We start from the raw sequence: 13311 nt of genomic DNA, 5'->3' as shown, positions 1-13311 counted from the left end.
TATACGATCCAGATACCCTTGTGCCTTATACCAAAGATAAATAAAGCTGCCTGGCAAACCACCCTCAGTCTCTTCTCAACAACCTTATAGCCTGAGCTGGAACATCAAGCATGCCTGCTTTCAGCTTAGCCATAGCCATGTATTTCAGTCTAGGTGTAGTTTAGCTTTCTAATTAGTCAGCTGTTTAATCTACTAGTTTGATGTGCCTTTTTATTTGATAGTTTGTCTGATGACTACCCCATCTTTTCTCCCCACACCCTTTCCTCCTTGAGGGGCTTTTCCTTGGAGGTACTTGTCACTGGTTATGCTGGGTTCCCCAAGCTTTAAGAGCTGCTTTTCCAGCCAAGAGTCTAGCCCAGTTAGCAACAGGCATTCCACTGGTTGGGAGACACCCATACACCAACCAAGCGCAAGATCAGCACTTCTCTCAAGAGCAGATCTAGAAAAAATATATAATATCCAGGCTCCTTATGATGGAGCAAGCACTAAGACCAGTTTCAGAGCTGGGCTCTGCTGACACCCTTGTACGCCAGCCTTCAAGTGAATTTAGTGCCCTGTATCCCGCTCACTGAGTTCTTCACAGGATAAAGGCACCGAAGTACCAACAGGGCCCCAAGGAAAAGGAGTTCTGCGACTCCCACCAGAGAACACCTCGTTAAATAGATCCCAGTCACCTTAGAGAATGACTGTGTTGGTGACCTCAGGGGTCCCAAAGAGTGACTTTGAGGCACCAGTATGTTCTGGTACTGAGAGCTCATCAAAGACTTCATGGTCTTCTAAGAGCCACGGTACCAAGCAGGGACAGAATCCAATTTCTGGGGCACCATTCAACTGCATTAGCCAACAGCCTTAGCCAAGGCAAACCACAGAATGCCTCCAAAATAATTCCTAGATCTTTCAGAAAAACATCCAGTCTTGATTTAAATATTGATTTAAAAATTGTCAGTGATGGAGAATCCACCACAACCCTTGGGAGACTGTTCCAGTGGTTAATTACTCTCTCACACCGTTAAAAAATTAAGCCTTATTTCCAGTCTGAATTTGTTCTGCCATTGGATCATGTTATACCTTTCTCTGCTAGATTGAAGAGGCCATTTATTAAATATTTGTTCTTCATGTAGATACTTATAGATTGTAATCAAGCCACCCGTTAGCCTTCCTTTTGTTAAGCTAAATAGATTGAGCTCTTTGAGTCTGTCACTATAAGACATATTTTCTAATTCTTTAATCATTCTTATGACTCTTTGAAATCTCTCCAATTTATCAACAGCCTCCTTGAATTGTAAGCACCAGAACTGGACACAGGATTCCAGTAAGATCATCCCTCAATCTTCCTCCCCCTGCACCTACTTGCTTCCAGCTCCCTGAGCTCCAAGGCCTTGTATCCTTACCCAGGCAATCCCAGTCTCCCGCTTCATCCCAACTCTTATTCAATTTCCAGCTCCCCACATCCCCGACCAGCCTCCAAGCCAGTTTCCCCCATCCCCCAACCTCCTTGTCCCAAGCTACTCTCCCCATCTCCCCCCTACTCTTGTCCCCTCTGCATTTGAATCAGGCAGCTTTATCGCCCACATTGCCTGGGCTCTTCTAGGAGGTTGATGAGAACATAGGAGAGCTGGCACCTCGCTCTGGGCTGGCCTTTGCCCAGGACAATTGCCCAGGGTGACATACTGAAGGGGGCATGTTTGCTACCTCCTATGTGACCTGACCTTCCAACCAAGAGCCAGATGGCCTTACAGAGGCAGCCAGCCAGCCAGGGAGAGAGACATGCATCACTGGAGAGGAAAGCCCCAAGCTGCACCTTGACTAGGCACTCCATCAGGTAACTACTCCAGTAGGAGCAGCAGGGGTGGGTGCCTGGGCTCCCCACTCTCTCAGGACAGAGGTCTCCCTGCATTAGAAGCCATGGGGAGTGGGGCTGGGCTGGAAGAGGCTCCTGATCTGATCTCTAGGATAGGTGACTGAGGTTGAGGGGTGGGGGAGAGAAGGAGAAGGAGGGATGTGTGTGCCAGCAGCTTGCCTCTGTGTCCCCCAGCTGGGGGATTGGAGCAGCCTCCCATGCTATCGTGGTTGTGATGGGGGTGGGCCTGCTGCACTAATGTCCCTTAAAAGCCCCAGTTGTTCAGGAAAGGGTTTGCTCTGTCCCCCAGCACTGCTGGCAGGAGCGCACACAACTCTGCACAGGTGAGCACCAGGCTAATCAGGGGTGCTGCAGCCTGCTCCCATCCATCCCATCCCGTCCCTGCAGAGATGACACATGGGGGAGGGGGAAGCATGCAGGGTGTCTCCCCCCCCTCAGTTTTCTGGCAGGTTTTGCCTGCCAAACCCTCCCTCCCTCCCCTGCAGAGAGGCAAAGAAACAGCAGGTGCACCAAATAACTGGGAGCTGTGAGGAGGGGATGCTGCTTCAGCTCAGCACAGGAAGAGGTAGTGGAGGAACAGCTGCTTTCCCATAGGGGAACTGAGAGTAAGGGAGAAGCTGCCTGAGAAGGGGGGGCATGACTCCAGCTGTTGGGGGGGGAGCCTTTAAATTGTGCCCCCTACCCTCATCAGCAGGTAAGGGTCCTTCCTGCTCCTCTGGCTCAGAAGCTTCACTCACTTGGTCCCAGGGGCTGCCTCCTCAAAGTCAGGCAGGAGAGTGCACAGGAGATAATGGGTGTGAGATCAGCTCCCCCATGTGCCTCCCCCCACCATCTGAACAGGAGTGGGAATGTAGGGCACAGTGGGTAGGGAAGTTGCATGCAGACTCACTGCACTCTTCCCTGTCCCATGGCTGTTCCCGGCACAGTGGTTCTGTAGTTTTAATAGCAGATTAACCATTATGTAGGTGGTGCCTGCCTGCTGTGACCTCCTTGAAACCCATCTCCCTTTCCTTCACTTCCTGATTGCCTATCCCCACCCTCAGGCTTTCTGTTTGTATCTCTTTCTGTTTCCACTAGTTGTGCTTAACTGTATACTGAAATTCCTGGGGGCAGGGCCTTGTCCAAAGACAGGTCTACACTACAGGGTTAAGTCAACCTAAATTACGCAACTCCAACTGCGTGAATAACATAGCTGGAGTCAACCCAGCTTAGGTCAACTTATTGCAGTATCTACATCATGCTGGGTTGACGGGAGAAACTCTCCCGTTGACTTACCTTATGCTTCTTGTTCCAGTGGAGTACCAGAGTCGACAGGAGAGTGATCGGCAGTCAATTGATCACCACAGCATCGATCCCCGGTAAGTGTAGACATGCCCTAAGTTCAGGACCATCCTTAGGATTTATGGGGCCCTATGCAGTATTATTAATTTGGTGCCCCTATGCCTGATGGCAGCCCAGGCTCGCATGTGATATGGGTGGTCTTTTGAAAGATTTATTTAAAAAATGATATGTCTGAAGATCCAAGCATTTAATGAAGCTAAAGATGAATACTCAGATTGTGCATCTCAAAATCTATCAGGATTTTTTAGAGATATAATTTTATAATTTTCAGCAACACACTAATGAAATACTTTTAAAGCAAATTTTAAACTAAGGTCCCGTAGACTAACATGTTCTGAGTTAATACTACAGTAATGCACAACTATTTTTGTCAGTAAATTCAGAAACTAACCTGGGGGTTAGCAAATGCCTGTTAAATGGCTTTATTACCACTTGAATGGCTCTTTAACAGTTTCAATGTTGTGCTAATAGGTTTGGCAGGCTGGAGGCTTTTTCACTGTTAAGTACTAGATCCCCTCCAGAGGAAGACTCACCAGGCTGCAGCAGCCAGCTGTGGTGGGAGCCTGCAGGAAGGGTCAGATTAGAAGGGATAGCAAAAAGGAGGAAGGGTGCACACTAAGACCCAGGGGTGCCTCCAATTTTTGGGTGCCCTATGCAGTGGCCTATGCTGTGTATACCTAAGAATGGCCCTGCATAAGCTGTTGGGCAAAGTGCTGTGCACATTTCTATACTGCATGAAGAATAAATAAACTTATTTCTCTACTCCCATCTCTGACTTAATCCCATATCCTGAAAACCTCGTTCAGCCTCTAGAAGTCAATGGCATTCCTGCTCCTAGTGTGAGGACAACGTTAAACTGAGGGTATGTCTACACTATGGGATTATTCCGATTTTACATAAACCGGTTTTGTAAAACAGATTGTATAAAGTCGAGTGCACGTGGCCACACTAAGCACATTAATTCGGTGGTGTGCATCCATGGTCCGAGGCTAGCATCGATTTCTGGAGCGTTGCACTGTGGATAGCTATTCCGTAGCTATCCCATAGTTCCCACAGTCTCCCTCGCCCCTTGGAATTCTGGGTTGAGATCCCAGTGCCTGATGGGGCAAAAATCATTGTCGCGGGTGGTTTTGGGTAAATGTCGTCACTCATTCCTTCCTGCTGGAAAGCAACGGCAGACAATCATTTTGCGCCCTTTTTCCCTGGACTGGTCTGGCAGACGCCATAGCACGGTAACCATGGAGCCCGTTCAGCTTTTTTTACTGTCACCGTATGTGTACTGGATGCCGCTGACAGAGGTGATACTGCAGCGTTACACAGCAGCATTCATTTGCTTTTGCATGATAGCAGAGACCTTTATCAGTCGTTCTGTACCGTTTGCTGCCATTGTAAATTGGCAATGAGATGACGGTTATCTGTCATTCTGTACTGTCTGCTGCTATCATGGGTGCCCCAGGCTGAGGTCAGCCAAGGGTGCAAAGGAAAAATGGGAATGACTCCCCGAGTCAATTCCTCCTTCATGGTATCTAAAAATAAAGTCAGTCCTGCCTAGAATATGGGGCAAGTGTATTAGAGAACCAGTGTATCAGAGAACCAGAGAGCACAGCTGCTCCGTGTCAGACCCCGCAGAAATGATGAGCTGCATGCCATTCACGGGGCGTGCCCCTGCAACAACCCCACCCATTGCTTCCCTCCTCCCCAACCTTCTTGGGCTACCGTGGAAGTGTCCCCCCCATTTGTGTCATGAAGTTATAAAGAATGCAGGAATAAGAAACAGTGACTTGTTAGTGAGATAAAATGAGGGGGAGGCAGCCTCCAGCTGCTATGATAGTCCAGGCAGGACATTAAGCGGTGTGGGGGAGAGGAGCCCAGCATCTCACTGCTATGACAGTCCAGGAAGTACAGAATCTTTTCTTTACACATGAAAGGGAGGGGGCTGATTGAAGCTCAGCCCCCAGTTGCTATGATGAGGACGGTTACCAGACGTTCTGTACCATCTACTGGGAATGACCAGGAATCATTCCTATTTTTACCCAGGCACCCCCTTGGCCAGCCTCACCTGAGGCCAACCAGGAGTACTCAGCAGCTATCAAGCATATTGTACTGTCTACAACTGGGGAGGGAAGAGGAGCAGATACTGCTCTTTACTGCCGCAGCATCGCGTCTACCAGCAGCATTCAGTACACATAGGGTGACATTAAAAAAAGTCAAGAAACAATTTTTTTCCCTTTTCTTTCATGGGGGAGAGAGGGAGTAAATTGACGAGCTATACCCTGAACCAAGCCGGACAATGTGTTTGAACCTACAGGCATTGGGAGCTCAGCCAAGAATGCAAATACGTTTCGGAGACTGCTGTGGACTGGAGGATAGCTGGAGTCCTCAGTACCCCCTCCCTCCCTCCATGAGTGTCCATTTGATTCTTTGGCTTTCCGTTACGCTTGTCACGCAGCACTGTGTAGCCTGGAGATTTTTTTCAAATGGTTTGGCATTTCGTCTTCTGTAACGGAGCTCTGATAGAACAGATTCGTCTCCACATACAGCGATCAGATCCTGTATCTCCCGTACGGTCCATGCTGGAGCTCTTTTTGGATTTGGGACTGCATCGCCACCCACGCTGGGCAAACAGGAAATGCAATTTAAAAGTTCGCGGGGCTTTTCCTGTTTACCTGGCCAGTGCATCCAAGTTCGGATTGCTGTCCACAGTGGTCACAATGGTGCACCGTGGGATATCGCCTGGAGGCCAAGACCGTCGATTTGCGGCCACTCTAACCCTAATCCGGTATGGTAATACCGATTTTAGCGCTACTCCTCTCATCGGGGAGGAGTACAGAAACCGATTTAAAGAGCCCTTTACATCGATATAAAGGGCCTCATAGTGTGGACGGGTGCGGTGTTAAATCGGTTTAACACTGCTAAAATGGTTTAAACGCTTAGTGTAGACCAGGCCTGGGACATAACTCTAGCGGGGATAGGCTCTGGCCCCTCCTCATCCCCACGCTTCAACCCTGCTGCTCTGGTGGCTTATAAATAGGCTTGGTAGGATGCAATTTTTATTTTTTTATTACTTTGCTCCATAATATCAATTGTTTATTTTTAAGCTTTTCTGGATTTTTATAGTTTTTAATGTTCACAGTTGTGGGAAATTATGGGGGAGGCCAGATAACTTTTTAATGTCAGTAGAAGTTCAGATTCAAAGAGTTCAAGCTTTAAAGCTGTTAAAACACAGAGGCGAAAGATGGGTGAGGTAATATCTTTGTCTGAGCCAACTTTGGTTGGTGAAAGAGACAAATTTTTGAGTTCCACAGACCTGCAGGAGAGCTGGGGGGGCGAGGGAGGGGTGTTTGAAAGAGTGTCTCTTTCACCAACCAGAGTTGGGCCAATTCAATATATTACCTCGCCCATCTTGTGGCTCTCATATCCTGGTACCAACATGACTACAGCAATACTGCAAAAACCACAAACTGTCAATATTACATGTCAGGATGTATAAAATAAATATCCTAAAACCAGAAATGATTTTTTGATGTAACTATTCATTCACTAGTCCATTTGTAACAATCCTGATTCAGAAGTTTATATCACTGAATTTTGGCTTTAACAAGTTCTCAAGCAGCATTTTTCTTGCTTTCTCTATCTGTAAATTTCAATTACTACTGATGGAAATATGTTTGTAGATTTGTGTGTGAACGGTGAAATCAACAGCTAATTTCTGAGTTATCTGCAAAAAAAACCCTATAGTTTTCAGGTGCCTAAGTATCCCCTGGAATCACAGTTGAAGTTGCCCCCTTACCAAAATCTGAAATGGCACCCTGGTGAGCCAGGAATAGCCAGAGGACTGCGGGTTCTGGCAAGATGCAGCCCCCGTGTGACAGCACGAAGCCCACCTTGAACCACATGCTGAGCACCAAGCACCACAAGCCACAGCAGAAGCACAGAAGTAAGGGTGCCCACACACCATATACCATGCCACCCTTACTTCTGCACTGCTGCTGGCGGCGGCATTGCCTTCAGAGCTGGGCTCCTGACCATCACCCACCAGTATCAGGCCGCCCTGTCAGTGCTTAATTTGTGCCAGGGCTAAGCTCTAGCCTCTGGCATCTGTTTCAATACAAATTAAATAGAGCTATCAAGCGATTAAAAATTTTAATTGTGATTAATCGTGCTGTTAATAATAGAATACCATTTATTTAAATATTTTTTGATATTTTCTACATTTTCAAATATATTGATTTCAATTACGACACAGAAAATAAAGTGTGCAGTGCTCACTTTATATTTATTTTTATCACAAATATTCACACTGTAAAAAACACAAGAAATAGTATTTTTCAATTCACCTAACAAAAGTACTGTAGTGCAATCTCTTTATCATGAAAGTTGAACTTACAGATGTAGAATTATGTACAAAAAATAACTGCATTCAAAAATAAAATAATGTGAAACTTTAGAGCCTACAAGTCACTCAGTCCTACTTCTTGTTCAGCCAATCGCTAAGTTTGTTTACATTTGCAGGCGATAATGCTGCCCAGTTCTTGTTTATAATGTCATCTGAAAGTGAGAACAGGCGTTCATATGGCACTGCTGTAGCTGGCGTTGCAAGATATTTATGTGCCAGATGCGCCAAAGATTCATATGTCCCTTCATGCTTCAACCACCATTCCAGAGGACATGCTTCCATGCTGTGGATGGGTTCTGCTCAATAACGATCCAAAGCAGTGCGGCCCGACATATGTTCATTTCCATCACCTGAGTCAGATGCCACCAGCAGAAGGTTGATTTTCTTATTTAGTGGGTCAGGTTCTGTAGTTTATGAATCGGAGCGTTGCTCTTTTAAGACTTCTGAAAACATGTTCCACAGCTCATCCCTCTCAGATTTTGGAAGACACTTCAAATTCTTAAACCTTGGGTCGAGTAATGTAGCTTTCTTTAGAAATATCACATTGGTACCTTCTTTATGTTTTGTGAAATCTGCAGTGAAAGTGTTCTTAAAATGAAAAACATGTGCTGGGTCATCATCCGAGATTGCTATAACATGACATATATGGCAGAATGTGGGTAAAACAAAGAAGGAGACATACAATTCTCCCCCAAGGAGTTTAGTCACAAATTATTTAACGCATTTTTTTTTAACGAGTGTCATCAGCATGGAAGCATGTCCTCTCAAATGGAGGCAGAAGCATGAAGGGGCATACAAATGTTTAGCATATCTGGCATATAAATACCTTGCAATGCTGGCTACAAAAGTGCCATGTGAACGCTTGTTCTCACTCAGCTGACATTGTAAATAAGAAGTGGGCAACATTGTCTCCCGTAAATGTAAACAAACTTGTTTTTCTTAGCGATTGGCTGAACAAGCAGTAGGACTGAGCTAACTTGTCGGCTCTGAAGTTTTACATTGTTTTGTTTGTTACTGCAGTTATGTAACAAAAAAGATCTACATTTGTAAGTTGCACTATCACAATAAAGAGATTGCACTGCAGTACTTGTATGAGGTGAATTGAAAAATACTATTTCTTTTGTTTATCATTTTACAGTGCAAATATTTGTAATAAAAATACACCTCTACCTCGATATAACGCTGTCCTCAGGAGCCAAAAAATCTTACTGCGTTATAGGTGAAACCGTGTTATATCGAACTTGCTATGATCCACCGGAGTGCGCAGTCCCTCCCCCCCCGGAGCACGGCTTTACTGCGTTATATCCGAATTTGTGTTATATCGGGACACGTTATATCGAGGTAGAGGTGTAATAATATAAAGTGAGCACTGTACACTTAGTATTCTGTGTTGTAATTGGAATCAATATATTTGAAAATGTAGAAAACATCCAAAAATATTTAATACATTTCAGTTGGTATTCTATTGTTTAACAGTGCAATTAAAACTGTGATTGTGATTTTTTTAATCATGACTAATTTTTTTTAGTTAATCGTGTGAGTAAACTGCACTTAATCGACAGCCCTAAAATTAAACACTGGGGGAGACAGCGGAGCCCAGAGGTGATGGGGTGGGGAGAATAGTAAAATCTAAGAAATCTTTACTTAACATGTGTGAACTGTATTTTTTCAATGGTTTGTGAATTGACCAAATTTGAGTGGATTTTCATGAGGATGGCAAACAGCACATCTCTGACACAAAAATTTCCCCCACCCAAATTTCAAGTCCTTGCTCCAAAGTATGGGGCTTTTCAACGAAAAGCTTTTCAAAGAAAACGTTGCCAGAAGTTCTTAAGATAGGCAACACATCGTACTTTTCCTTAGCCTCATTCTTGGAAATGTTGAAACCATTTTTGGTGAAATTAAAAAAATCAGCCAGATGCAGATATCCAGCATGGACAATTTCAGCCCAAATGGTTACTTTGGCAATGTTACAAACAACTGAAAACAGGTTATTATAATGGGAAATGTTGTGCAATCTTATAATAGGTGGTGCTATTAACTCTGACAATAATATCTATAAAATAACTGTGATTGTTATTTTTGAAAAAGAGCCACAGGTAGGGGGTGAATTATTGGAAAGGCTCCTTGCTAACACTTATTAGTAAGGCTAAGATTTAGTCACTGGTATTTTTGGTAAAAGTTATGGACAGGTCACGGGCAATAAATAAAAATTCATAGCCTGTGACCTGTCCATGACTTTTACCAAAAATACCTGTGACTAAATCTCTACTTACTACTGCTCAGGGGACCCCTGCTGGGGGAGGGGCGTGTGTGCTCCAGTGCTAGGGGTTGACTGCCTCCCAGCCACTACTCCTGGGGATCACTCTCCAGACAGCCTCCAGGTGCCCCCGGGGCCATTGCTCCAGCTGCCCTGGAACCGCTGCTGCTTGGGTGGTCCCCAGGGCACCCCCAGGACCACTGCTCAGATGCTCACCGTGTCCGCCCCCAGAACCTCTGCTCAGGCGGTCCATAGGACCAAGCATACTGGCCGCTGCTTGGGCGGTCCCCAGAGCCAGCTGCCCAGGGCTTCCTGAGTAGTGGCTGGTGCAGCTGGCTCCAGGGACCATCAAAACAGCTGGCCCTGGGTCACTCCACCAGTGGTTGGTGCTGCTGGTCATAAGGCGCCTGAGCAGCTGGCCCTGAAGTAAGTCAGTGGCACCAGCCACTGTGGAAGTCATGGAGGTCGCGGAAAGTCATGGAATCTGTGACATCCGCGACCTCCGTGAAACAATCGCAGCCTTACCTATTAGACAGAAAAAAGGTTTTCCCAGATTACAAAACATAAAATTGGCTAGATAATACTTGCTATGAGTAGCTAGTAAAAATAAATTATGAATCTAGGCTTTAGAAAGGAACTTTTAAGTCTGATTTTAAATATTGCATGTAGAGTGGTTGCATGTAAGGTCTAGACATCTAATTTGTTACTAAACTGGTAAAAAAGATAAACTTAAGCTGAGAAAGATCAGTTGTTATGTGCTTGTCTGGATGTCCAGATGCAACTGGGGGATAATATGGTTAACCATGATTTTACTTTTGTAACACAAATAAATGTCCATTCTCAAACACACAGTATAGAGTTACTTTCCTATCTAAATCAATAGAATAGTTTGTTGTGTTGGTAAGGCAAGTTCCTAGGTTAGGGCGAAATTCAAACTTTAAAAAGAAATCACTTCCACAAGCCAATTTTTCAAGACTTAGGTAAAACTTGATCCTGCAAGGTCTGCCACAAACTTCAAGGGGAGCTGAGAGCATATGGCACCTTGTAGGAATGAGCCCATATTGCAGACGCTGGCTCAATATTTTTTTCCCTTACCTTCAATGTAGCTCATGCTCATGAAATTTGCCAGGCTGGCAACCTTTCAGAACCAAACTTCCATCCGAACATGGTTGTGCCCTCTCAGTTCTTGGCTTCTCCACTGAGACTGTAGCAATATTACCAGCCGGGATGATGGTTTTTGTGTTGTGCACACCTCTTCACTGAAGGTTGGATGCAGACAATTAACCCTACAGTAACAACTTTCAGGCAATATGAATCCAGATTTGTTATAGGGACCTAGGGGGGAATGGCTGTACCATTGCCAGTTCCCCGAATACGTCAGGGGTCCCAAACTTCTTCATAGTAATATTTCTCTAAGAGCAATAAAAGTATTCTGATGTCTACCCGCATGAACAATTTTTTTAATGAAGTGCTGGGCAATGGGTCTTATTGGGAAAAAAAGCTGTGGATTGGGAGTATTGTAATGCTCTGGATGAAGAAGGATGCTCACTTTTTCTCTTGTCTTGTTCCTTTTAACAGAAGACTCAGCAAACAAGCCCATAAATATTCAGCCTGTAATATTCAGTACGGCGTCTGATTCTGGCACTTGCTAAAAAAAAAAGAAACACCTCCTTTTTACTCAAAGAACCAAGAGGGAGGTTGAATTCAAACCCCTTCCACTCCTGTTTATTTCTATTTTTAATATTATTTATTTGTATTACCGTAGCACCCAAGGAGCCTTAGTCTTGGACAAGGACCCCATTGTGCTTGGCGCCCAGACTACTGAGTTCAATGGGACAAAGCACCTGAATACTTTTAAGCATCTGGGCCCTGATGTCTTCAACAGAGATTGCGTGAGTGGGGCTTCTCCACTAGGAATATTGTAGTTCTCTAAGTATGGATCCTCCTCAACACCAGGCAAAATGGGAAGGTAGGCAATTATCCAAAGTAAACGTTACACGTCAAAGATGATGTAAGAGTTACCCTTCAACAAGTAGGCCTCCCCTGCCTATTGACACATAAAATCAATAAGCAGTGGAAGAAGAATAGTTTTGTGGCTAAGGCATTGGCTAGGGCAGGGGTGGGCAAACTTTTTGGCCTGAGGGCTGCATCTGCATCGGGTTTTGAAAATTGTATGGAGGGCCAGTTAGGGGAGGTGGTCGTGGCCGCCCCCGGACTCCTGCCCCATCCAACCCCCCCGGATTCCTGATGGGTTCCCCTGGAACCCCTGCCCCATCCACCACCAACAACCCCCTCCCTGCCCCCTGACCCTCCCCAGAACCTCTGCTCCTGACTGCCCCCCGCCACCCCATCCTCTCATTCCTGATGCAAGCCCCTGGGACCCTCCCCCCTTCCAACCACCTTCTCCCTGTCCCCTGACTGCCCCCAGAACCCCTGCCCCTGACTGCCCCCTGCTGCTCCATCCAACCCTTCCTCTCATTCCTGACTGCCCCCCCGGGACACCTGCCCCCATTCAACTCCCCCCCCCGTTCCCTGCTCTCTGACCTCCCCGCCCCCAATCCACACCCCCCCCATGACCACCACTCCAAACTGCCCTGCCCTCTATCCAACCCCCCCTGCTCCCTGCCCCCTTACCTCACTGCCTGGAGCACTGGTGGCGCTACAGCCACAATGCCCAGCTGGAGCCAGCCACATCATCGCCACTGCGCAGCACAGAGCACTGGGTCAGGCTGGGCTCTGCAGCTGCGCTGCCCCAGGAGCTCACAGCCCGGCCGCCCAGAGCATTGTGCCAGTGGTGCAGTGAGCTGAGGCTGTGGGAAGGAGGAACAGTGGGGGAGGGACTGGGGGCTAGCCTCCTGGGCCAGGAGCTTAGGGGCCGGGCAGGAGGGTCCCACAGGCCACATCGTAGTTTGCCCACCTCTGGGCTAGGGCCTCAAAAATATGGCTTCAATTCCAACTTTGCTCCAAGCTTTGTGTGGGGTCCTAAGCACGTCATTTCATTGTGATTCAGTACCTCAGTTATAAAATAAAATAAAATACCTCACAGAGGTGTTATGAGTATAACATTTCAGATACTCCAGGAATGGGGGGCCTCTGAGAGAAAGAACCTTTGTTTTTCATATTCCTGTTGCTTCTTTTTTCTTGCTAAGGTGGCATTGGGCTATGGAAGGAATGGCTGAATACCCACATGGGGAGAGAGGTGTCTGAGCTCATAGTCCCACATATCCATAGACTATAGTATCTCCAATTTAAAGTTGCCTAAACTGTCTCTTGAAGCTGGTGGAGCTGGATGTGGGTTAAGGTAGGCACGGAGGTAGGTAAGGATGTTTGAGATACTGTAACTGTGAAATTTCATACCATTGCCTTTCTTTTTGTGTTTTGCTTTGAATTTCACTTTCATTAGAATGCCCTGGCTTTCTCATATTTAGATATTTAAAATTACTGTTGTCCCTT

Source organism: Gopherus flavomarginatus, chromosome 1 (genome assembly GCF_025201925.1).
Source record: "Gopherus flavomarginatus isolate rGopFla2 chromosome 1, rGopFla2.mat.asm, whole genome shotgun sequence".
Classification (NCBI taxonomy): domain Eukaryota; kingdom Metazoa; phylum Chordata; order Testudines; family Testudinidae; genus Gopherus; species Gopherus flavomarginatus.
This window is presented reverse-complemented; position numbering follows the sequence as displayed.